At 39.1% G+C, this 27,349-nt stretch overlaps 1 protein-coding gene across 15 annotated transcripts in view; it reads right to left on the bottom strand.

Annotated features, from left to right (window-relative positions):
- RALGPS1 (Ral GEF with PH domain and SH3 binding motif 1) overlaps positions 1 to 27,349 on the bottom strand; it is a 375,247-nt gene that overhangs the window by 110,183 nt on the left and 237,715 nt on the right. The gene's annotated exons all lie outside the window — the stretch shown is intronic.

Below are 27,349 nucleotides of genomic sequence, written 5' to 3'. Positions count from 1 at the left end.
GGGTTGCAGTCTTGACCATCTTGGCTAATATCCACTGATGGACCTATCCTCTATGAACTTCTCTTGTTCTTTTTGAATGAAGAGCTATGCAGTGAGATAGCAAAAGGCTTCTCCGCAGCATTAACCCTCAGTAACATCATCTGTTCCCTAATTTCTATTAATCAGTACACATGCTCTTCTAGTGCACAAGCCCATAGAATATTGGTATACACGGGGCTAGAGGGGTAGCGGCAGGGAGTTTGTCGGGAATGGCACCTGTGTCCATTTCCCAAGGTGGGAAAGGAACGTTCTGGATGCCTGGGACAGCACAGGCAGTACAGAGAACGAAACAATCTGTGCAGTTTGGTTTTCCCAAAACCAAATTCTACGTTTAAAGCCATTCCTCGTTCGGCGAAAGCTGTGACATGGTTTGCCTGGTAAGGCCTGATCAGAATCCTCTTCATTCTGAAAATGAATTAACACTGGGCATCCCTGCAATCCTCAATCAAATATTCTATTGATCACCTGAAACCATCACATCTGTTTTTTGCTCATGACTAAGGCATCCTTACTTCCTCTTCAACTATTTTTTTGCATAATTTTCCAGACTAAAGTTACATCACCTTCATTTTACCTTTTTTTTTAAATCCAGTACCTCCATGTCACCTTAATTTTGCCCTTTTGTTGGGATGCACTACGACATAATCTTTAATTACATGACGAAATACTATTTTCCCCACAGACCCTCTGCCTGAGTGAGGCTTGTCACACAGGTTGGAAGCACAAGGGGGAGAATTAAAGTTGCACAGACACCTGCAATAGTGGCATTTCCTAACTTTCAAGTTCATGACTTTACAACCTATACAACTTTGAACACATTTTTGTATGTAATTTACACATACAGCATAAAACCCAGCACGATTAATAATGGTTAGAAACAGATACAAACCAATGCCTATAAAACTACTAATAGTGGAACTATTGACATCAAAAAGTCAATAATATTTTCACTTCCAGTGATAAAACAAAGCACTCTTATTTGCAGATCAGAGGCTATGGGATGCTGTACATTTAAAGGTAGAAACCAGTTTATATAATATTTGCTTAATGCAAAACAGACCTGTAGCAAGTCATGCTGAGGCTGTGGTTTTTTTCGTATGTGCTAGCAGAGATACTCATTATGTTTGTGATTCAACAAGCAAAACCACAGTTTTATGGGGGAAGGGATTAGGCAGGTCTGGATTAATATTTTAACAACAACATGCCTGTCATTTTATTAAATATGTTTATTATGGTAGCATCCAGAGGCAACAATCAGTACAAATACTGGGACAGGGAATGTATCTACCTCTAAGGGATTGCAAGCTAAAGACAAACAATATATGACCGGTGGAGGAAAAGATGTATACAACTTTTGTATACATTCATTATTTGTGTCTGTCTTATATTGATATAAATACGTAAGTACTGACTTTACTCAGCTGCCCCTCAGTCATTGTGGCTGAAGTAGGACTTGTGCAGGCATTTGAAAGGAAGGGTGGTGCCTTATAGATCAGTTCACGGAGACCATTCCATTTGTAGGGGGTCATCACTGAAGAAAGTGCAGAGGCATAGGTGAAATTTCCATTCTTGATCCAAGGAAGGATCACTAAATGGATGATAGCTGGTATTTATTCAGTTGTTCCATCACAGAGTGTTAGTACAACTAACATCTTTTTCTGTATCGTAGGATTGAATCAAAGTGAATCTGACAGTGGTAGAAAAAAAACCGAGGAGAGATGGCCAATTGTAGGGGACTCAAATGTTTTTTCACTGAATGGGAGGAGAATGTATTGGATAATTAAGAATACAAGGATTGGCCTTTCTCAGAAAGTTTTAAGAGACTTAGCTATCTAGTAAAGCTTTGGAAGAGGCTAAACTCAGTTAAATGTTACCTGGAGGAGTTTAGATGGGAAGGAAAGTTAGAGGTGTGGCTTGCACCTTTGTCATGTTGCTCTTCTCTGTAACAATTGAATAAAACACCTGAAACACCAAACTGTCAAGGCTATTGTGAAACCAGTTTGCTGAAGGGTGAAAAACAGTGCTAAATGTTTATATGGTTGGATGAGGGAGCATAACCATGATGATTTCTGCAGCACTGATGGTAGGTTTTTAAAACAGTGAGCTATGAGTGCTCAAGTCCTCTAGACAAACCTGGCGAACTTGTCATTCTCACAGAGTAAAATGATTTTCCAGCCAATTGGATGCTTTGTAACTACTGATCTCATCATAAAACCAACAGGAGATTTTCTCTGTGAGCCTTGAACAATCCAGATGCCAGAGTGCTCAGCTGAAAGGTCTTTGATTTCATTATAGCATTTCTGAACACAAACACTGGAAGGTCATACTGATAAGGTTGGAGTTGTCACAACCCAGGTTTTCTGATGATAGTAGAGAAACTCAAAAAAAATGCCACATTCACTTATTCCATCAAATATTAATTGTATATTTTAAACGTTTTTTTCAAGCAGACAGTATGCACTATGTGCTACTAGATCTAAACTCCTGATTCAACAATAATTACTATGGCTGAATATTCTTCACTTCTTATGGAGCAACAACAGTCCTCAGATACTTCTTCTCAAACGTACAGAGCATACATTCAAGTTCTTCAAACCTGTAAAATTCACTAATATCTTGGAAGAAATACTGAAAAATAATGAAGGATAGGATACCGCATATAGCATCAAAACCAAGAAGGGGACACATGAACAAAGGCTGACTGAATATTGTAATACTCAATACCACAACATAAAATTATAGTATGGTTCAAGTCACGTAAGATTAATTTCTCATGCTAATTTTCACTGCAGTAAACCAGAAACATATGAAGCTCGTGATCACAATTTCATTGCTACTACTGTTCATGTTTAGGCCATGTACATTTAAGTTTTTGGTCCTGTTCTTGTTCCAGGCAGAAACCTGCACACTGTTCTGTTAAATTGAAGAACTGACTTAGAAAGAGGAGGTTGTAAAACAATATTTGTGGAAGGGAACCTCAGCCCAATGAGTCTTTTATCTCATTTTCATTTGAAGTAGGTCACTTTGGCAACCACCCAGTTAGATTAACAATAGTTTCCCCATTAGCTGTGAGTAGGTCATGCAGCAAAGCTCCCCCGCCTGCATTTGATCACATTAGCATGCTTCAGGATGAGCTCATAAAGGGCATTCAGGAATCCAGAGCTGACAGAAATTTATTGCCTGTGTGTTTTTCAGGCTCACAGCAGGTAAAAAAAAAAAAAAAGGGGACTACTGTTAACTGCTCCATGTGGAGAAATAACTCATTGACCTCAGATTTCTGATCAGAGTGGGGCTGGGTTAGATTAATCCCCCCCCTTATTAAAACTGTCTTGAAGGTAGAGCAACAATGTAAGGTGTAAATTTGTATATGGGGAGTCCAAGCATTTCAGGCCCTTACAGGATTATTGACAAGTTTATTCCTTTTTCTCACCAGTGGAGTTCAGTAGCCTGTGTAACGTATTTTAGTACTGTGCAACATGATAGTTACCAAAGAAACACACATGGTTTGGATTTATGGTAAACTTAAAGTCACATTGCCAAATCAAGCCCAAAATATAACCAGGAAAACTCTTTCTGCTCACTTACTAGCCATTCCTGAAAACCCAGCTAATCTTACTGAGGCAATGACAAGTGGTGGCAGAAGAGGTTGTTTAGAAGCACTGAAACTACTGCTCCGCAAAGCAATATTTTTGCACACACTGTACAAACTGGCAAAGATGTCAGAGCTGGAAACAGCTGTGTACCTCTCTTGCCTCCCCATTTTCTTCTGTGTACCTGTGAGGCACTTCATTATACCCTGGCACTCCCAAGAAAAGAACAGGCCTTGTGAATTATGCTTGATTTTAAAGGTCTTTTCTTCACAGAACAAGGGCTTTTAATTTAAAGTATGAAAATCGGTATATTTATACAGCAAAGATTCCAAACATTTAATGTTGAAGTAAACACGATTTGAGGTCAGGCCACTGAATGGCAATCAGATGGCAATATGTGAAATGAGTTGGAGGATCTCAGTTCAGTTCATACTGGATAAATATCCAAATCAAAAAAATCAGTATCAGAGGGTATGTCTACACTGCCCAGGTTACAGCGCTGCCGTGGCGACAAACCCCCACCCCAAACAAGCAGTGGCAGCTTTATCGCTGGGAGCCGCATAAAGCGCTGTCTATACTGGCGCTTTTCAGCGCTAAAACTTTTATCACTCAGGACGTGTTTTTTCACACCCCTGAACGACAAAAGTTTTAGCACTGAAAGTGGCAGTGTAGACACAGACACAGCTGGCACCAAATAACATTATCAGTGGAGAGACTAAGGAATGACTAAACACACACTCATCTCTAAAGGCAGTCCATTTATTGTAGAGATGACAACACATTGGGAATCTGTTTAATTGTGCTAGTGTTACATATGTCTGTAGCTTCACTTGCTAATGTGTATTTGGAATAGACAAATTCCGTACAAACTGAGGCAAGAACCTTAAAAGAAACCAGACTGAATCAATCAGGACTAGATATTAAAAACTCTTCAGAGTGACTCTTTTATCCATGTTTTGGAATAAGGGTCCTAATTCTCATTTACACTAACTTCCCTTTCTACCATTCTGGCAGTTAAAGGAATCTGGATGTGTGTGTGTAAATGTAAATTAGTATACATAAGAATCAGGCCTGAGAGGAGTTGGACTTGCAGTGTTTTACATAGTGTACCTTAGCCAACACTGCCATTGCCTTCAAAGTTCATCCATCTTCGTTCCCAATGGAAAGTAAGCAGAATGTGTCAACTATAAATACAACTTCACTGTAGCACTGGTGGTTTCTGCAGTTTTTGAATATGGGAGTCTGGAGGAGGAGTCACTTTCAATTAAGCACAAAGTAATAACAGTGGAATGTCATGCTATACAAAATATCATATAAGACTTCTATGCAGCATTGTAGCTGTGTCAGTCCCAGGATATTAGAGAGACAAGGTAGGTGAGGTAATATCTTTTATTGGACCAACTTTTCTTAGAGAGAGAGAGAGACAAACTTTCGAGCTGGCATAGAGCTCTTCCTCAGGTCTGTATAATACTTGAAGAATTAAGAATAAGAGTTCTAACAGTTTCCAAAAGATGTCTACTAAGTAAGGAACATGCAGTCAATTCCATATGTTAGACTAAGCTACGGTATACAGTAAAGGCTGTACTTAGTCACAACACAATGTGCCTCACTACTGAGATGAAAACTAAGAAGGCAGAACCTTGAGTATATGAAACCACAGAACAGTAGTTTGGTCAAAATGACTACCGTGATAAATGTACCCAGGTTCCTTTAATTTTAAAGTTTCAAGTGATAAGCTTCCCAACATAAACCACAAATTCAACAAAGAGTATAAGGTATTGCTGAGGCTCATGTTACTGCTAGGAAACATTCCTAGGGTTTTGTAATACTTCTGTTGATCTTTGTGCAATGGATCCACATGAGCAAGAAAGAGAAATACCTAATTTAAAATGATTTTAAGAAGGTGTAAATACTGTATTTTACTTGAAAAAGTTATCTGATCATTACAAGACAGATTTGGATTCTACATATGAATGACTGTATAAAAGGCAGATAGGATACAATCTACATTTTAAAAACCATAACTAACAATAATTACAAGGCGCACACACAATTCATCCCGAGATGCTTCTCTAACTTAAAATTATGCACTGTACAGATATGCAGAGTCCTTCCACCTGACACTGGAATGCCATCACCTCTGTTTAAATACACACAGTAACACTATGTGACAATTCAGGACTGGCAGTGAACTTCTGATCCAACTGAAATTACCCTGTATCTGCAACTGGCAATCCTTTATTTTAACTAGCACTTAAAGTTCACCTATTGGCATGAGCAGTTGTCATTTTACTATATATCCAAAAATTAATATACTGAAGTATTATAGCTTTCAGAACCTACAGTATTCTTATTAACTATTTTTACTCAGTGCTGTATCAGACATGAAATGAAAACAGTACTGGACCCAGAGTTTGTAATCTGAAAAACTAAAAGATGGGATATGTCAAGAATCCCGAAGAATGAATATTCCGCAAAGATAATCCTTTTATTTTTTAATTTAGTGCTGACTCAGAGGAGAGTGCCCTTTGCTACATCACCGAAATGACTTTTTGAAACATCTACGTCTTCCAAGTTGTCTAACCAACTGTATTTTTAGCTTTGAAACAAACCAAGATTGCAGCCCCAGTTACTGTTACAATTGGACACTTCTCTGTCAGAATCATGAACTAAAGCTTTAGCATGGTACTATGCTACTGGAGGCATCTTCTTGGATGTCCTATAAAACCTAAGTCCTTACTCTTGCTAAGTGTGGTATCCTGGCTTCGCTAGTGTTGTCTTTATGGTTTATGTTGGAGAAGATCTCTCTTTGCTACCCCTGTGAAAAGCTACGTGGTAGTAGTCTGACCACGTTCCATGGCAGAGGCGGCTAAATTTCAGGGCTAGAGGAGTGATTGCTGCACCCTGAAGTGCTTTGGGATCCTCTTGCTTGAAAGGAGCTACATAATGTTTTAATATGGTATCTAACTGCTACTAATAACATTAATTGTAGAGACTTATCTCATTACTCCATTACCAGCTTCCCCTTTAAACAGCACTGTTAGACGAGAAAGTGATTTTTTTAAAGCTTGTTGAAGACCAATAAAACAAAAGATGTAGCACATGAAATCTAAATTGATTGATAGCATAAAAGTCACTAGAAACATAATAGTCCACTGACAATGGACAAGCAGCATTAATCTCTCTAACATAACATGTTCATTTATCTTTATTAACACAGCTGTTCATTTCTCATGCTGTAAACAAGGGAATTATTCTGTGGTCAGGCGCTTCTGTAAAATATTTGATTACAAAACTGGAATTGGATGGAAACCACATAGAGAAGCTCAGAAGTTCATAATCTTGAATTAAATGAGCCAAATACCTCCTTGATGTAACTTCACTGACTACAACCGAGTTACACCAGAAATGAATTCAGCTCACTGAGTCCAATAAAATAATCATGGTGTTGAAGAATTATCTTCCTACACAACAATACACGTCACTTGATGTAACTCTTTATAATTACCCAATACGTACACATTGAAAGGTTAGATTGTTGGGGGATGAGTAGAGCATTAGTGTCTTTTATACAGCTGTCCCACATCAGATACACAAGTGTAGCAGATCGCAGACTCACCGCTGCGGCACCTCCTGCTGGTCGTCCGAGAATTAGCTCAATTCTAGCACTCAGAGCGCCTCCTACTGGCCAGTGTCTTCCCTGTCTCAGGCCCCAAGTTCCTTCTGGACCCCGGTGCCCCTTTCCTTGGGGTGCTGCCCCACAGCAGTGCCTCCAGAGTCTGGGTCTCCCCTCCCAGGGGAACCCCCTCCCCCTATGCCCACCTGGCCTTAGTGGCTACTGCCAGTCGTCATCTAGCCCCCTTTCCCTGAGGCAAACTGCAGTCTGTAATGGCCACTCATCATTGGCAAGGGGGTTGGACCAGCTGCCTCTGCATATCTCCAGGCTGCACCTCTGCGGCCCCAGTACCTCTTTAGGCCTTTAACAAGGCCTCAGCTGGGGAGTTGCCAGGCTGGAGCTCCCCAGCACTGCTCTGCCCAAGATACAGCTAGGTCCTTCCCACTTCAGTGCTGGAGTGAGAGTGACCCAACTCCTCCCTTAGCCCTTATATCAGGGCCAGCTGTGGCCTAATTGGGTGTGGCCACACCCATGGCCGCTTCCCTATCAGCCTACCTTTTCCCCCAGGAGCAGGATAACTGCCCCACTACAAAAAGCTACAAGAAATAATACTTATAGCACGTTATTTACATTTTCTTACCAAGATAAACATGGCTACAGATCTTTTAGCAGCCAAAGAATATTTTATCCATTTGGAGTTTAGGCGTTCTGAAAATTCTTACAGCAGCTCTCTGTGTATATTCTGACCTTCTTGTTGCTACTGATGTGCATTCACACACTCAAGTTACTAGTCTCTAATGTTCCTTCAAGAGCAATTTAACTTTAAAACCCATACATGTTAATGTTCTAACATTATATTAGCTATGAGATATAATGATGAAACTATGTAGTAAAAAGTTCCAACTGAGGAAGTTGTACATCAGCACAATCCATGGAAAGAATAACACATGGTATTTCTAATGTCTGAGACCCCGAGGCAACCTTACAAATAACACCTTTTTAAAACATTATCTTTTGCTGCAGTCACAAATTTGCGATGATTCAGTAACGATATCAAACTCAGAACTCTATTCTACATTAAGAAAGCATGATATGATCTGTATAATTCCCAGTCTAAGTGAATGCAAAAATGGTTAGAACCTCACAAAATACATAAATAGTAATAAAATTTTCAATTAATAGATGGCAATATCATCCCCAAAAGTCTCCAAAATAAAACCTTTCCTCATAGAGCTAAACTAATTTTTTTGTTCGGGCACATATAAATGGTTGGGGATGAAAAACAAAGGAGAGAAAGAGACAGGACTTGCACTAAACATCTGAATCTAAAAGTTAGAGCGATTGGGTTAAGAAGTACTTAGTAGATGCTGAGAAAATGCATAAGCGACTGTTGGGTTTGTCTGATTTTTGAGGACATTTTTCCTGACCAACGGAAAAACCAAGTTTATGAAGGTAAAGCAACGATATGGTCACCCCATACAATTTTTTAGAGAGACTCATGGGGCCTAATTCATATACACCAGTGCAAAGTGGGATTAAAACACTAAGGTTCCAATTCTCTTTTATACTAAAGCCCATTTTACATCACTCTGGCAACATAAAGTGACTTTAAAGTGTATGTAAATTACATTTACTCCCACTTTAAGGCCCCTTTAGATGGCTAGAGCAATAGAAAGTTGCCTTAGTGTAATCTAGAATCAGGCCCTATCATTCTGATTTGGTAGTATTTTACACACAATTTTCACTGGTATAAATGACAACACAAGGTGCAGAGTCATGGAGAATCAGGGTCATGGAATCAGAAAATGGCCTGTCCTTTGCTTCACAGGAAAAGTAGCAGATTAATAAAGAGGAAATACTGTACCCACCCCCAATCTTCACTTCACTTGTGGCCAAATCCTATGCAGTTTTTTTAGCCATGTCAAAACTGCAGGTTTAAGAAGCTGGATAAGAGAAAAAATTAAAGTAAATACAAACAAACAAAGAATAAACTGCCATCACCTTTCATTTGTTGAACTGTTTCTTAAATACAACCTGAGTATCCAGCTATAACCTAGAAAATCTGTTTGGCTTCCCACCAATTACCGTTTTTCGTTCAGATGATAAGAGACTCGTTAACAACCAAAATACACAGGCTTGACTAACAGCAGTGCCAGCACCTTTCTAATTATCTACAGCACTGTCTTGCATTTCAATTGTCAAACTGGCATGAAATCACCTTGAGAAATCTGTAAGCTAAAGTTCTGATCATGCAATGGGAACTGTGCAGCAACCCTCTGAACTTTCAAAGAGATGCACTAGAAGCTGTGTGATCCAAGAGGCAAGGTCTCCATAGATATTCAATGGAGCACCTTATTCATTATGCACCTCCTCTCATTTTGTTTTAAACCATGCAGCTAAGTTAGCACAGACCAGCCTTCTGCTCCCATTCAAATTAATGGCAAACCTCTCATCAACTTCAATGGAAGTGGATAGAGGACTTTACGAGTGCAGTGAGAAAAAGTCATACGAAATATGCTGAGCTTGCACAGAGTGCAATATTCAAAACGGAATAGGTTGGAAATCATTATGCAGTCTTTACTATAGTGATCACTATTGCAACCACTACAATGTGTCAAAGGCATGGACCCATTTTGATTTTTCTATAGCAGTCAAAGCATGGCTTCTGGTATGTGGAAGGTCATCTAAACAAAGGTTTTTATTTGCTGTTTTACGTGTTGTGTGCTCGAGTTAGTGCTCCTAGCACAACTTTATCTGTCACATGACAAAGAAAGGAAAACTGTTCTGAGCAGGAAAATAATTTGTGCAGCATAAAAAGTTGCCACATTTCCATATTAAACTTTCCATTTTCTTTTTTGAGAGCGTTTATGATTAAAGACATTTTTTCCATGTTTTCCTACCGTGCCATGGAAAGAGTATTCTAAGGTTTCAGAAATTAAGCTAGTTGGCTGATGTGGCTGCACTTGTGTGGTTTTATCATATCAAACTGTCTTGATTAATTTCAACCATTAACAGAAACGGCAGCCATGCTAGTCAAAAGTACTTTTTTTCAACAGAGGGAGAAACCATATATTGCATAGAGCACATATAGAGTGAACTCTCCTGCCTCATAGAGATATGGGGTAGGTTTGCAGTAATCACCAAGCATTAACATATAGTTCTATCATTCTGTTTAAGTACGTACAGTGAAAACAATTCCTCACTTGGGATAGCTTACACTAAAATAATCTGCTGGTAGTTGACCTAAGTATAACCCACAACTTTTAATAAAAATTGGTAATAATTCAATCTGGGAAAATGTAAATTCTTTCCTGAAGACTAAATGTCCTCATGTGCTCTTTAGTATACACCAAAGTCTCACTTCTGTCATTTATAGCCATGAATTACATAATAGCACAAGTAGTAATGGGAAGTGTGGTAATGGGAATTGAAGAAAAGCCATGTGGCTCACTGAAATTTGTTCCGCTATAGTTTTCCAGAAGGAGACAGACTGGCAAGCTTATTCTATTTTAGAAGATGCTGGGAATTTGCAAGAGTTTTCTTGTGTTCACATGTCTGGTACACATGATTCTTCATTATTGTGCACTTTTACAACTTTTTCATTCTTCCAGTGCAATTCTGCACAGCCAAGATGGTGTTTGGAAGATCCCATCCAACACTTACACTTCTCACACTCCCTCTCTGAGACAGAAGAGTACTTAATAACATCTGCCCCCCACAACTCCTCCTCCCAAATCCAACTATGCCTGGCTCCTCTACACCACCCTAAAGCACTGCCATCTTGGGAAGAAAGAGGTTACATTATTCATAGATTCATAGCTTCCAGGGCCAGAAGGGATCATTGTGATAATCTAGTCTGACCTCCTGTATAATACAGGCCAGAGAACTTTCCAGAAACTATTCCTACAGCAGATCTGTTATAAAAACATCTGTTAGAAAATCTTGATTTTAAAATGGTCAGTGATGGAAAATCCACCTCAACCCTTGGTAAATTGTTCCAATGGTTAATTATTCTCACTGTCAAAAATGTACAACTTATTTCCAGTCTGAATCTGTCCAGCTTCCCAAATGCGTTTTGTAAAGGCCTTCAGCTGCTTGGAGAGGAAAGGATATCATGTGCACCTGTTTAAAGAGGCTTAGACACAGGGCCAGTGAGAAGTAAGGAGGAACCCATTTCGAACGTAAAATGTTGGTAGTCCTCCAAGAAACCAAAAGGCTGGGGCTATCTATCTTTCTCTTAAAAACCTGCTCAAATATGCACATTTTGCATTAAGAGATAGGAAAGACCATGTTCCCCCCACCCCTCCGCTTTTTGTAATGCTTTTCTGATAGACCTGATGATACCTCCCAGTGTTCCAGTTGGAAACCTGTGATGTGATTCCCTCACCAGAAGAGAAAGGATGCTCCTTTTTCCCACAAGGAAGTAGTAAGGAGTAGGAGTGATGGCATAACCATCTAGAGCCTAGTCAGACCACTGGCACTACCTTTTTCATGCCTGTTCTGATAAGAGGAGTTTGGAGAGGTACTTAAAAATGGCAGTCTGATCTGTAACGTTCTTCAGTTGGCCCAAACCAGTCACTTAAACATTTGCTTCCCTGACTATAAATGTCCTCATTCCCTCTCTCCTGAACAGGGGCTATACCACATACACATCTATATCTGTTATCTATTGATATTAAAATGTGTGTGTATTTGGTGCGAGAAGATTAAAATTAATTTGGTGCTTTAACTCTTTCTGCTAACAAACTATTTGGGGGGAGTTACTGCTCTCTGAAAAGTACTTTCTAGTCATCATTCTAAATTTGTTTTCATTTTCATCCACACCCTGCATTCCACATACTTGTGGAAACAGTTACTTGGGTTGAACCTGACATCATTAAAAGTTCTATATACTTTCTGTAAATTTCTTAACTGCCATGCTTTCTACAGAAAACAGAGTCCATTTCTGTAACCTGTTTCTGTGGCTCAAAGTTTTAGATTAAATGTCAATCTGTTCTCTATTTCTCTCAAGTACCCCAATGTCTTAATTCACATGGTGAACAAAAATTGCAAGCTGCAAGCTGAAGAGGGAGAAATTAGTCTTTTTGCACTGTCTGACTGGAATTTCTTTAAACTGTATTTTCCACAGTAGCCGTATAGCATATCCCTCATTATCTACATGCTTTGAAATGAGATAAAAATAAATAATCTCCACTTCATAATGTAGGTGGGCGAGTCACCATGATTTGCTTCAATTCCATTTGTTGTTCACTTCAACTTCATGGGTAGTCATTCTAAAAGATCATAGATGACAAATCTTCTAATATTTAGGCTAGGAATACCTGTGGTAACTTAGAAGTCACTCTGTGGCAGCTGCTGGTAAATTATGACATTTTTAAGGTGCATACTATATGTTTGATATTGTCCCTTCTGTTCTACTCTATACATTTAGTTTGGTATATGTTGTAGAAACTTACTCTAATGTATGACTCTGCAAGGTGTGGAGCACCTGCTGAGAAGTGCAAAGTGCCTTCACCTCTCAGTAGCTTCACATTCATTTACTCAACTCAAAACTAGCTTCAGATTTTATGAAGAATAACTCTATTTTAGATTTATGGGAGTGGAGTTTCTTTCCACTCCCTCAACTACTCGCGGTATTTCTAGTTTCTCTACTTTTGTGTTGTTTCAGCTTGTGTTTCTATTGCTGCCTGTGTGTCTATTCCACTGAACCTTCTGCAGCAAATCATGGTTATAGTAGGGACTATACTGAGAGTGGTCTAGTAACTGATCTGAAATTAATTGTGAAGAGTGACCAAAAGAAAATGCTCTTTTTCAGCTAGCACATCCCATGAGTCCTGAGCATGGCGCTGCCTACTTTAGGCTTATGTTTTTTTAAACGTGTGTTACACAATCTGCATAATGGTCACTCCATGTTCTCTCTCTTTGGATTTTCCTGGTCACCATTCTTTATTGGAATGTTGAGATTACCACAGGTGTGTTAAAAAGGTGGTGATTAAAAAAAAGAGAAGTCTCCAGATTTAGAAGACAATTCCTCACAGAGTTGCTATGATTTGCAGCAGCAGTTCTTTCTTGGTGGTGTTGCTGTTCCTCTGCAAAAGGCACAGATATTCACAACAAAAGTGTTTGTTCCATCCCACTTTAGTTCTAGCCTCCGTGTGAGCAGGGAAAATAAATAAGTAAATAAATATTTGCTCCCCTTGCATCTTCAGAGTCATATCTGTTTACTGAAAAAAAAAAACCAATTACTACTTTCAGTCCTCCAGAGCTAATCAAGCTGCAAAGGGAGCCAGCCATACTCAGAAATGCCATATCCATCATCAGACATATCAGAATTCTTATAATTAATGTTTACCTAAAATCAACAGGGTATTAGGCACTTTACCTACAAGAATAAAGACAAAACCCCTGATTGTCCCATATCAGAACTGCTTTGCACAATCTGAAGCTGTCTCAGAACTGATAGATCTAGCCACGGGAGGATTCCCCCAGTGCATGGGGTTCCCACGTTGGCGTCAATCCATTGCAAGTAACTTTTACACCACCCCTCCTTGACGCTGGCACAGTGACAGTGGCCAGTGAAAAGGGGTGGTGGCTGGGGAATTATAGGATCAATAATCCCTAGCTCCTGGAATAATTTTTTTCCTTAGATATCTAGGGGGGTGGTAGAATCTCCTTCCTTAGAGGTTTTTAAGGTCAGGCTTGACAAAGCCCTGGCTGGGATGATTTAGTTGGGGATTGGTCCTGCTTTGAGCAGGGGGTTGGACTAGATGACCTCCTGAGGTCCCTTCTAACCCTGATATTCTATGAATAGCTCCTCAGGGCCATGGGCAGGCTGTGAAGATTAGAGCAGCCTTCGTGTTATTCTAATTTACATCACAGGCTGTAAAGTACCCACACAGTCAAGGAATGGTGTGTGCGTGTACATACACATGCACGCATAGCACCTTTGCAAACCTGATCTGCACCACATGCTTCCCAGTAGAGCTCAAGAAATAATTTTTTCATTTGGTGGCTGAACCAAAAAAGTTAAGTTAGCTTTGAAACTAAACTGAATTTTTTTGTTTTTTCCTTGTTGACATGATGTCATTTGCATGGTTCAAGATGCATGGTTCAAAACAAAATGACAAAATGAAATGCTGATTTGAAATGACATTTCAAAACAAATTGTTTAGACTCTTTCTAAAAAAAATTTCCTTCATTTTTTATTCAGACAAAACCATTTGCCGAATTAGACCCAAATTCGCAAACAGTCTTGGTTGTCCTAAAACTGCATTTTTTGTTGAATTTACTAAACACATATAAAGCTGCATCTATTTGATTGCATCTCTCTCATTCCTCACCATTATGTGTCATTTGTACTGTAAGGTCTTGGAGCAGGGACCATGTCTTCATATAACTTTGTACAGCTACCAGCACAAGACAGCATGTTGAGTCTATCGTAATACAAATATGAAATAATTATACTAAATGAGAATCAGTTTGCTTCTCAAACAGGAAACACAAAACGATTCCCCCAGTGAAAGACAGGCAGGTCCATGGATGCCAGTGGGCCAAAGAAAACATGCATGGACTTAGTTTTTCAAGTTGTAGCTCGTAAATGTGCTACTGTGCATAAAATACTGTGCTCCCCCGGAAGGTATGCAGTCACCAGGATGCTTTCCAAAGAGTGAGCTCATGGGCAGCTGCTTCCATACGCAAAACATTTTCCAGCCACACTGACATTTCTCTATTGTTTTTTAAACCAGTCTCCTAGCTGGGTAATTATAATTTAGTTTATAATACAATGGAAATAAAAATCTAGAGCAAGGAAGCAGCATAACCAAACATTCTTCAATTAAATGAATCAATGGGAGTTATAGCGTGTATGGGGAGAGATTGTAACTTGCAAAAGGGGACTTAGGCTCTATTATTGCTAAATTTAATAGCAAAGATCTTAGTGAGAAGTGTGATGCTCATCAGGACATGAGCACAAGGCCACTTATTTGTGATCTTTGACTCTCTCCTAAGACACTCCCCTTATTGTCTTTATTGAATTTTATGCTCCTGGGGAAGAAAAAAATTAACAGTGGCATAGGCAATGTTCCCCTGTATAAGTATCATTGCCCTGGAGAGAGTAGGTGTGGGCAACACATTGTTATAAGGCCTGATCCAAAGTCTATTGAAGTCAATAGAAATACAACCACTGACTTCAACAGGATTTGGTTGAGGCCCACAGGTTTTACATAAGAACGGCCAGACTGGGTCAGACCAAAGTTCCATCTAGCCCAGTATCCTGTCTTCTGATAGTGGCCAATGCCAGGTGCCCTAGAGGAGTCAACAGAACAGGTAATCATCAAGTGATCTATGCCCTGTCAATCTCCACAAGCAGCTGTGGAGGATTTGCTCCTTACAAGGAATGGGACTCCAAGCTGAGATGGGGTAGCAGGATATTTCTGGTCCCACAGATGAAGCACATTTCCAAAGTGATGACACTAATGATGGATTTTCTCAAATTTTGAAGAAAAACACCTGTGTATATTATTTTAAATTATATTCTACATTACTAGCAGGGAGGAAGGATGTCTAGGGTACTAGCTCTGGACTTGGGAAAACCAGGCTTAATTCCCTTCTCTGCCACAGACTCCCTGTGTAACTTCGGGCACGTCACTTTGTGCCTCAGTTCCCCATCTGTACGTTGGAGAGAACAGCACTTCTCTGCTATGTAGGGGTGTTGTGAAAATCAACACATTAAAGGTTGTGAAGCACTCAGACATTACGGCAGTGGGGACCATATACCTGAGGGAAAACTGTTAGAATAGCAGCCATTAAACCTTATGGGTCCGATTTTCAAATATCTTTCTGCTTTCAGGTTTGCAATCATTTGTGGGTATGGTAAAGGTTTCACACATCTGAAGCACCTAAACTGCTCCCACAAATTATTATTGCAAAACCGCAGGCAAATAGTCTAGGTCTGGTTAAAACCCAGCTGACAATTGGGATTAACTCCGGGTTCGGCCTCTTATCTTTTCTTTTCCTGGATGTAAAGATATGATGTGATATAATACAGTTAATATGTCCTGAATTGTGTGGTTGAAGCACAGTGCCATACACTCCTTTTGACTATAGCAACAGTGCCCTGCTAGGCCCCTCTGTAATTCAGTATTGCAAACAAACTAGGAAGGAGCTGCTGCAAGTTCTTTGTGTTAGTCAGGAGTTCATTTTGTCTTTGCTGCTCATGGATCTAATAGAGTTCAATAACATCAAAGAATTATCTGAGAGAAGAAGTACTCTAGACAAGCCTGACCAATATTGTGTGTTATTCTTATTTATCATTCTGATCAAGAAAGCACAGTAAATCGTACAGTTACCATAACAATCATAACCACAAAACAAATGTTATAAAAGGACAGTAAAATTTAAATGTTTGAATGAACAAAGTTAGCTCTACACACAGCCTCATTTACATATAATGCTGCTTTTATGGGACAGCAATATGTAACTTTTTACAGATATTCTCACTGCTTGAAGAGCCTGTATTCATGTATGCTGCAGTTTTACATGGATGTCACACACAGTACATTTGATAGCACATAAAGTCGTGTCTGCTGGGGGGGTCTGGCAACCAGCACACTTAGCAGAAGGAAACCTACTAAAAGTAATATTTTACTCTCACCCCTCCCCCAAACAGGAGCAATCAAAATGCTTTGATAGGAAAACCAAAAGAGATAAAAAATATGTTTTCAACTTCTAGCAAACTATATTTAATAAAAACGTTTCCACATAAATATGTGAGGTTGTATCATACCAAATCAAATAGAAGACTCCAAGTGAATGCAACTTAACAATATACTATCAACTCCCAAATCACTGCAATCAGCAGCCTGCAAAACCAGAGACACCATTCTCGAGATTAGCGCACAGTCAGAAAACTGCCAACAGTTTTGTGGTTTTGCTGGTTTCATGAAATTTAGATGACATTTTCCGTGAACCAAGGGCTGGAGCACTTTTCTGAAGAGCTAAATGCATACCCTGGTTAGCCTTGGTAGGCCTTGGGACATTTTAATAACAAACTGACGGTGAACTTTGCCAAACCAACATGAACATGTGAATTGTAATACATAAATCCACGCTAGTGGCCAAGTGAATGGGATCACTCAGAGGAAAAGCAAACATGAAATTATGACCAGATTTCTTGCTTTCATCAAGTGCCATCCAACCAGAACACAGTGTATGTAAGAAGCAGCACCACAGACTGACAAGGATAAACTATTTCTTTGTTTTTTTTATAAAGGTAAATAAATAACAAAAATATTGTTATATACTTTCAAATGCTAACAATTAGTTTTTGTGACAGTTACTAATTTTTGTATTTGCAGTAAACTATTGTTTTCTAAATATCACATCATGCTTGTAGCTACAGTTAATGACCTTTATTTGAGGGTTTCTCTTTTCAGATCTCTTGTTATAATCTGTCTGGGTCTGCTCCATGTGCTGCAGCATTAGAAATTCCAAACGTCTTAAAATCATCACTTCTAAAAATCATTTTTGTTGCCTATTTTAGCACCATCTCCCACTGCTCTATCACAACTTCAAGCTTCTTGTGAGTGCCTACCCAGCACCGCATAACCCTCTGTACTTATCTGCAAGTCTCGTACTGCACTGCTCCCAGCCCTTCCATTCTGCCAGCAACATCAGCCTTGTCCTCCCAATTATCCGCTGCTCACACTATTACTGCCAGGTCTCCTTTCACTCTACCTGAATTCCTGGGGTACCTTTCCCAAGCTCCTCCATAAAGCCCCTACCCTCTCTGCATTCAAGTCCCTCCTCCTAAAGCCCCACTTCTCCACTAAAACTCTGGAGAAAAAAGCTGACTTTTACTGACAATGTCTGAGGAGTAATTACACAGCTTACTTTAAAAAAATAAAATCAACATGTTAATTTAAACCTTATGTCACATGACGTGGCCAATCTGGATTATGTTTGCACCCTATTTATAAGTTTTGACCCCTCACCTTGCCCTCTGTCGTTAGATTATGAGCATATTGTGGACACTACCAGAAATAATAAATAACCATCATCTTCATAGGTCCCAACAATGCTACAATTACAAAAAAGCCATGGGGACAGAACTAAAAATTATAATTTTATATAAATAATTTAATAATTATAATAATTAATAAAATAAAAACCATACAAGTCTCTCCCACTCCAGCACCCCCCCTCACTAAACAAACACGATGAGGTTGCTTGGTCAGTATGCATGCCTGATTTTGTAGTGGTAGCCTATTTCTGGGATCCTCCCACAAACCCTCTGCTTTGTTTGTCTCCCACCCATTCTATTCTGTTCTATTCATTTCAGATTCTTGTACCACACTTGTTCACTGCTGTATCCTCATATCATTTCTCTACTTAAACTGTAAGTTCCACAGGACAGGGTCCGTATCTCATTTGTCTGTACACTACCACCATGATTTGGGTGCCAAAATAATTAAAATAAATAATTTGCTAATTTTCTGTGAGGAGCAAATTTGGTCTTTCACCAGAACTCTTGTTCAGCCAAACAATAAGAACCTTATCCTCATAACAACAGCAAAGAAGAGTTACAATTTACTACAATAGGAACATAAGAACGGCCACACTGGCTCAGACCAAAGATCCATCTAGCCCAGTATCCTGTCTTCCGACAGTGGCCAATGCCAGGTGCCCCAGAGGTAATCATCAAGTGACCCAACCTCTGTCGCCCATTCCCAGCTTCTGGCAAACATAGGCTAGGGACATCATCCCTCCCCATCCTGGCTAATAGCCATTGATGGACCTATCCTCCATGAATGTATCTAGTTCTTGTTTGAACCCTGTTATAGTCTTGACCTTCATAACATCCTCTGGCAAGGAGTTCCACAGGTTGACTGTGCGTTGTGTGAAGAAGTACTTCCTTTTGTTTGTTTTAAACCTGCTGCCTGTTAATTTCATTTGGTGACCCTCTACTTCTTGTGTTATGAGAAGGAGTAAATAACACTTCCTTATTTACTTTCTCCACACCAGTCATGATTTTATAGACCTCTATCATATCACCCCTTAGTCATCTCTCTGCCAACCTGAAAAGTCCCAGTCTAATTAATCGCTCCTCATATGGCAGTCGTTCCATACCCCTAATCATTTTTGTTGCCCTTTTCTGAACCTTTTCAAATCCCAACATATCTATTTTGAGATGGAGTGACCACATCTGCATGCAGTATTCAAGATGTGGGCATACCATGGATTTATATAAAGGCAATATGATATTTTTTCTCTTATTATCTATCCCTTTCTTAATGATTCCCAACATTCTGTTCACTTTTTTGACTGCTGCTGCACATTGAGTGGATGTTCTCAGAGAATACAATAACGATCCTTTGAATTCATGTCTTTTGTGTCTATCATCCATTTGTTTCTCTTCACTTATCTAGTGCTCTGGGTCTTGGGTATGTGTGGCATATCTGTCAGACTTCACACTAGAGCTCAAGGTTATTAAATATACTGTTTACACTTACAGTTTTATAAGCTGCCAGCTTTGTGTAACCACAACTATAACAAAAGAGGAGTTTAGCTTCATGTTGCATGAATTGCCAAGGGTTTTATGCTGTGTCTGCAGTTTGACTTGCCACTTGTCGCCCAGCTCCATAGTAATCATTTTTAAAAAGACCATAATGTTTAATTCTTATAGCTGTTTTCTTCCAGCTGTGTCTGATTGTGAACCCTCATAAGATTGTTACATTAACCAGTTCAATAAGAAAGGATTGGAGCAAGGACTATTAGCCTCTCATCTCTGTTAGGTATCTCTTTGTTCCAAATGTACTCCTTATTCCCACTCCTTTTGTAGCTACAACTGACATCTCTCTTACTTTATAAACTACTTATTGGATTAACAGGTTTAAGTTTACTTTAAGATATTGGTACCATTCAAAGTATCCTCCCCAGATGTGAAGACCATAACCTCTGCAATGTACCTGTACTTCAGCAGTCCATTATGGAGGAGAGTCCCTAATAAAGCAGGCAAAAATATTCTCAAATTGGCAAGGAAAAAAAGTATCCCGTAGGTTTATCTTGATTTTTTCCCCCTTTCCAGACTCACTGTTTCTCAATTCTGAATGAAATGTATGTAATGGAGAATAGTTTTCTTTTCAATACCATTTATAAACCCATGACTAAAGCCAATTTATCAGAAGTGATATTTCTGAAATTCTTTAATTGTACTTTCCCCACTTTCTAAAATGATTTGGCACAAAAGAACTCAGTCATAAATATCTGCATAATTCATTGCTCAGTGGCTTACAAAGAGAATACTCTGTTCAGAGCAGTGATAATGGGACATACACAGCATGGACACCAAGATGGTCTGAACTCAACTGAGAAGCTAATGTCTGGGCACCTCACTAATGGTGCTCATATGGAGGCAGTATTAATGCCTTGAATGACAAACAGTTCTTCAGGAGAAAAGTGGTGGGCACTCCATCCCTGGACTCTCACTGCTTCCTGTAGTCCATGCTGTCCAATGTATCTTATGAGACTCTGTGAGCTACAGCAGAAACTATTTACTCTATGTGCTCAGTATTATGAAGATATGTCAAAATACCATTACTGAAGAAGCCACAGGAGAAGTATGATTGGACTAATGGCTCTGTGTGGCTTTAAATTTAGGCAACCCTGGGTTCAAAAGAGTTTAGATTTTGGGGAAATGACTCAGTTAACTTATGGAGAATGAAGTTAGGGGAACACAGTGGAAAGGTGATCAATCCTCTCCTAGGAACACTGATCATAACTCAATAAGGGTGCAGCAGCTTAGAGCTGTGGCAATAACGTAACTTTGTCTGATATTCAAAATGCAGGAAAATGCTATCATGTCTCTCTCACAAACGGGTTTAACGGCACCTCAGCATTCAAATATAACTCCTATTCATAATCGAACATTGTGTGTGTAACAGAGGCCAAGGTGAAGCTTTCGTGAGAGTAATGGTAGCTATATCCATTTTACATTTAATTTAATTTTACATTTAATTTTTACATTTCAACAGAAATAATTTATCCTGTTAACTTTTTAATGTATCTTCATACAACTCTTCATCCTTTGAGGTTTGTTTTTTGTTGTCTCTGTAAGCTTTTGAAACTGCAAATGCAATATAAGTTTGAGAAATTACAGGGCTGTAAGAAAACATTTTCAGAGGATGACTTTCCATGTAGTTTCTGCCTTAAACTACATACATCAAATTACTTCAGCTATTCTGAAACCACTTTAATATGAAATCATACAAACATCCTCTTGGAGATGTGACAAAGTTCCTGCTCTACCTTGGTGGGTCTTGTGCTTATTGGCAGATTTGCTCACCTTGGAGCTTCACGGCAGCCCACAACTTGGCCGTTTTTCTGAATTCACAGTCCAGGTCGACTCCTCCTGTGTCTGACCAGGAGTTGGGAGGATTTGGGGGGAACCCGGGCCCGCCATCTACTCCGGGTTCCAGCCCAGGGCCCTGTGGAATGCAGCTGTCTAGAGTGCTTCCTGGAACAGCTGTGCGACAGCTACAACTCCCTGGGCTACTTCCCCATGGCCTCCTCCCACAACCTTCTTTATCCTCACCATAGGACCTTCCTCCTGGTGTCTGATAATGCTTGTACACCTCAGTCCTCCAACAGTCCGCTTTCTCACTCTCAGCTCCTAGTGCTTCTTGCTTCCAGCTCCTCACACGCACTCACAAACTCAAGTGAGCTCCTTTTTAAAACCCAGGTGCCCTGATTAGCCTGCCTTAATTGAGTCTAGCAGCTTCTTGATTGGCTGCAGGTGTTCTAATCAGCCTGTCTTAATTGTCTCCAGAAAGTTCCTGATTGTTCTGGAACCTTCCCTGTTACCTTATCCAGAGAAAAGGGACCTACTTAGCCTGGGGCTAATATATCTGCCTTCTATTACTCTCCTATAGCCATCTGGCCTGACCCTGTCACAGAGAGGACAGACATCAGAGCACCCACTTAAAGTAGACAAGAGATTTGTATGCTATTTATAGAAGCCTATCATGTTTTTAAATTGTCTTTTTTACTCTTGTAAATCTCCTTTTGACATTTGGCATTAAAGCATTAAAGTTCTAGGAATCAGTACAACAAAGACAACAGACATTTTCAATGATAGTTGCCTAACCTCAAAAATACTATAGGAAGAGTCTTATTTTTATTTACTTTTCACTTTACTTATTGTCATCACTTATTTTTATCACATTTGTGGTTAAAAAACCCAAAGAGCCCCAAACCCACAAAATATAAACTTTGCTTAATTTAAATTTGGTAGCTACTTTTGACTTTGATTGCTTTAGCCAGTACATATGCTTCAAGGATAGAAGATAATTAATTAGACAGACATTGTATACAGAGAAAACTACAGGAGTCACTGGAAATTTCTGAAGTGAATTTCCAAGATGGACAGGGTACAACAATAAAGTTAAACACATTCAAGAAAGTGTACTGATGTCAATCATTTGTGAAACAATGTTTAAAATTCCATGTACTAACAATATTTCAATCTGTTTCATGTAGAATAACTGACCAAAAACATTCCAGAAGCTAGCTACTTTTCCTCCTAAAGCAGAAATATACAGCTTGCTCAGACTGGCCCAAACTATTGTAAGGTACAGTGGTGACAAACTGTACAGTTAATATAAAATAATATATATTATTGAAACATATTATTATTATGTGGCCATTGCGTCAAGTTAAAATTCAGTGGAACAGTTCTCATAACTGAAGCTGTGTAAAAAAATAAATTTTCACAAAACTTTCATTTTTACTTTTTAAATTGCATACACATTTCTGTGCTGCACACTGCTAACACAAATGTGACCTACTGCTCAAGTGCAGGGACTGAAAAAAATGTTTTTGTTACAGGCTCATTTATAATTATTATTACAGTGCTCAAAAGTATAAATAAATTAGACCAAGTCCCTGTCCCAAAGCGATTATCCATGATGCAATGAAGGAACAGTGAAACAGTAGGGTTGAGATGGGAAGGAGAAGCAGAGGGCAAAGTAGCAAAATTACATAGTTACTCAGCAAAGATGTGTGCCAAGCATGGGTGAACTTGTTTTGTGTTATTAAAAAGATAAATCTCATAACATGAGAGAAAGTTGTCTTGGTTAACTCACTTGGAGAAATGGATCTTCAGGAGGGATTTGAATGAGAAATTGGCAGAAGCCAGGCAAATTAGTTTGAGCAGAGAAAAACAGAAAAAGGTGCAGAAAGTTGTGAGAGAAGAGGAGGAAACTGGGTGGCATTATTAGTGGTGGAGAAAAGGATGGATGCAAGAAGAGACTAGGATAGGTAAGTAGGTGACAGCAGAGCTATGTAAGGCCTTAAAAGTTAGCACAAAACTTTCATTTGATGCAGTGGAGCCAGAGGACTCTCTGGACAGATCTGAACACACTGGACAGTGTGATAGTTCTCGGGGTACCCAGGACTGTAAGTCACCTTGTTACCTTCTGGCTCCAGTGAGACGGAGTCTTTTCCCCTGACATTGTGAGCCCTTCAGGCACTCAAGTACTCTCCTTTGGGCTATGCCAGCTCTTCCTTTGCCTTGCAAGTTAACAGGTGCACCGGAGTCTTGGAATCCCTTTGAATTGTTCCCCTGTTATATCCAGCCCTTGACACTGATTACTAACAGAAATTCTGCACTCAAAGTGAAGTGAATACAGTTTATCAGTTTTATCTTAAACCACTACTTAAGTAAACCACACAGCACTTGTGAGCTCTTATAAAACAAAAGTAGTTTTACTTAGATTTAACTAGAAGTGGAAAAAAAATGATGGAAACAACTGTTTACAACAAAAAACAAAACATGAATCTGGGTCTAAACTTATCAATAACTACATTTCTTATATAATATAGTAGGATTACCCCCCAAAGTTCAGTGCATTGCTAGAGCTGACTGGGTTTCTTGAGAACCAGGATCCAAATGTTCAGAAAAGCATCCCCCTCTGCCAGGGGTTTTCCTCAATGAATGGATTCAGAGTGCCTTTCCCTACACTTTGTTATACTGAAAACAGTCTTTTGTTTCTATTCACAGGCAAGGCAAACCTCTGCCTTGTTGTAGTGTTTCTTTTCTACCTTTAAGTGGTTTTGATTGTCATTGTCTTTGATGGTTTTCTATTGACTGTGATAAGGATAGATGATAGAACTTTGCATTACCGCACTAGTTGACAAAGGAGGGGTGATACATTTCCTCCTCATTTCTACTCCAAGTACATAAAAGAATACTTTCAATATAAATACAGTATTCCTTAAATATTATCCATACATACATCTCACAAAGATTATGGATCTTGACAAATTATGAGCTTTCTGTAGATAACTTACATGTTACTCTTTATGGATAAATATCCTGTAAGACATGTACTGGTGTATGCAGTGAAGTTGTAACCACGTCTCCCCCAGGATATCAGAGAGACAAGGTGGGTGAGGTAATACCTTTTATTGGACCAACTTCTGTCTATGAGAGAGAGAAGCTTTCAAGCCACAGGAAGAGCTTGTGGATGGGGCTTAGACATGTGGAGGATGAAGTGACAATGGATGTGAGAGGCAAAAAAGAGAAAAGACTTAAAAATGACCCTTAGTGTGTGACAAAGAGGACGTTGATGGTGTGAACACTGACAGAGAATATGGGAAGTGGAGAAAGTTCAGAGGAACAGATCAGGTTCAGGTCAAGTCCTCTTGGTTTAGGTCATATTAAGTGCGAGTTCTTAATGAGCATCTAGGAGGAGATGTCAGAAAGGCATGTTGAGATAAACTTGGGTAGAGGAAAAACCAGATTTGTGAGGCATCAGCAGAGACGGCAGTTGAAGCCATGTGAGTCAGATTGTATTTTTAAGAAAAAATGTGACTTCATTTCCCCTCTCACTTAGTATTGTTATCTGCTGGGAATAAAGGGGTTAATCTCTTTCTTGAAACAGGATAAGAAATGCAATGACAGGAATAACACATAGGTATAGGCCTGGGTATATTAAATAAAGACAAGTGCAAAGTAGTACACTTAGGAAGTTAAATCTAGTGCACAACTACCAGATGAGGAATAATTGGCTAGGTGGTCGTACTGCTGAAAAGAATCTAGGGGTTATTATATTATCTCAAATTGGACATGAGTCAACAATGTGATGCAGTTGCAAAAAAATGCTAATATCATTCTGGGGCATATTGCCATGAGTTTTGTATATAAGACATGGCAGGTAATTGTTCTGCTCTACTCAACGCTGGTGAGGCCTCAGCTGGAGTTCTGTGTCCAATTCTGAGCACTACACATTAGGAAAGATAGGGATAAATTGAAAAAAGAGTCCAGAGGAGAGCAAGAAAAACAATAAAAGTTTTAGAAAACATGACCCATGATGAAACGTTAAAAAACTGGGCACGGTTAGCCTTGAGAATAGTCGACCGGAGGGACCTGATAACAGTCGTCAAATACCATAAGGGCTGTTATAAAGATGACAGAGATCAATTGTTCTTCATATCTGCTGAAGGAAGGAAAAGAAGTAATAGGCTTAATCTGCAGTAATGGAGATATAGGTTAGATATTAGGAAAAACTTTCTAACTATAAATCAGTCTCTGGAATAGAGTTACAAGGGAGGTTGTGGCACTCAGTAGTTGGTACACTTCTTCCCTTGATGTTTTAACACTTTATGTTAAGGCATCTTCAACTTGATTTCTGAATTTTCAGACATTGTACCAAAATATTTTCTCACTAAATTAAAAGAGAGGGGACAGTGGAATTGGGACAAGCGCTACTGGAGGGATGTGGTTAAATTTTTTATTGCTAAACTAGACATTTTCAAGAGAATGAATCCTATTTTAGATCTTGAGGAACACGTTCTCTCCACTTCAGTTTGTTCATTTGCATATAGAGTGCTATATAATGTAGGGAAAGGATGCGAGCATCTCTTTCCCTTAATAGCTCTATCTGGGATCTCAACAAAACATTAGATGTCTTAATGGATAGGCTTGCAGTTTCTTTTAGGCGCTAAAGTTGAAGTGAATGATTATTGCCGATTATCCAAAATATTAACATACATTACATTTAACTACTTTAAGAGGATTAAAACTCAGGGGTGAATATGTTGAGTGTATGCTGAAAGCCAGAGGAAATTCTGAAAATATTTTATTTCATACTAGGAAAAAGGAGGCAAAATAATTATTAAAATCTGAGAATATATTAGGTTTAACAGAATAATTGTTCTGTCTGAAGTACGGCAATTGATCAGCATAGAGATTTCTTAACAAAGACAGGGAGCCTACATTTGATTCCTTTATTTTTCACTTACCATAAGGGTCTTTGATGCAGGTCAGAAAAGGTAGAGCCAACCACTGAAGCCAACTTCAGAGTTAATTTTACAGTTTGTAGAGAAAGAATATAGTGTCTGCGAGGAGGAACACAATGTCCTTTCAGAAAAGCCAAAAGGACACTAAAGGAAAGGTCAGTACCTAGCAGCCATCAACTCCTTTTACATGAGATTGGGTTTCTGAAATGTAGACCTCCCAAGGACATAATCAATTCAACCACTATTCTAAAGTAGTTCAAAGGAAAACAAGACTCTTTAAGGACTTCAACAAAGGATTAAAATAATTCTGAGAGAGAGATGGGTTGTGAAGAGACCTGTATTCTAAGTTGTCCAAAGTAACAAAAGACTAAAGCAGTCTGTTACATATATTTTTTTAAAATAAAAATAGGCAAGAGTTACAGACAGACAGACTGGTATAATATAAACTGGATTGTTTGAGAACTGTGAAAAGTGGTCTTCAAGATTCCTGCCAAAAGTCATGGGTTGCAAGATAATAAGGTGAAAGATTCTAGAAATGGGAGGAAATATTTACAGATAAAATAATCAAAATGTATTTCCATTGGTTAATTCTAATAGGATGAGGTTGCAATCGCTTCTTTGACAATATTTATATAGGGACCATTAAATGGAAGCAGTGGGACCAAGGACCAGCTTTATCATCATGACTGCCACCTCCATTGCCTTTTGGACCCTGGGATCTATTATGACACTACTGGGCCTTCGTTGTCCTGATCCTGAAAAATATCCTGACCACAGCAGGCCAGAGGGAGGGAACCAGAGGACACTG

This window comes from Chelonia mydas, chromosome 16, assembly GCF_015237465.2.
Source record: "Chelonia mydas isolate rCheMyd1 chromosome 16, rCheMyd1.pri.v2, whole genome shotgun sequence".
Taxonomy (NCBI): Eukaryota; Metazoa; Chordata; order Testudines; family Cheloniidae; genus Chelonia; species Chelonia mydas.
This window is presented reverse-complemented; position numbering and strand designations above follow the sequence as displayed.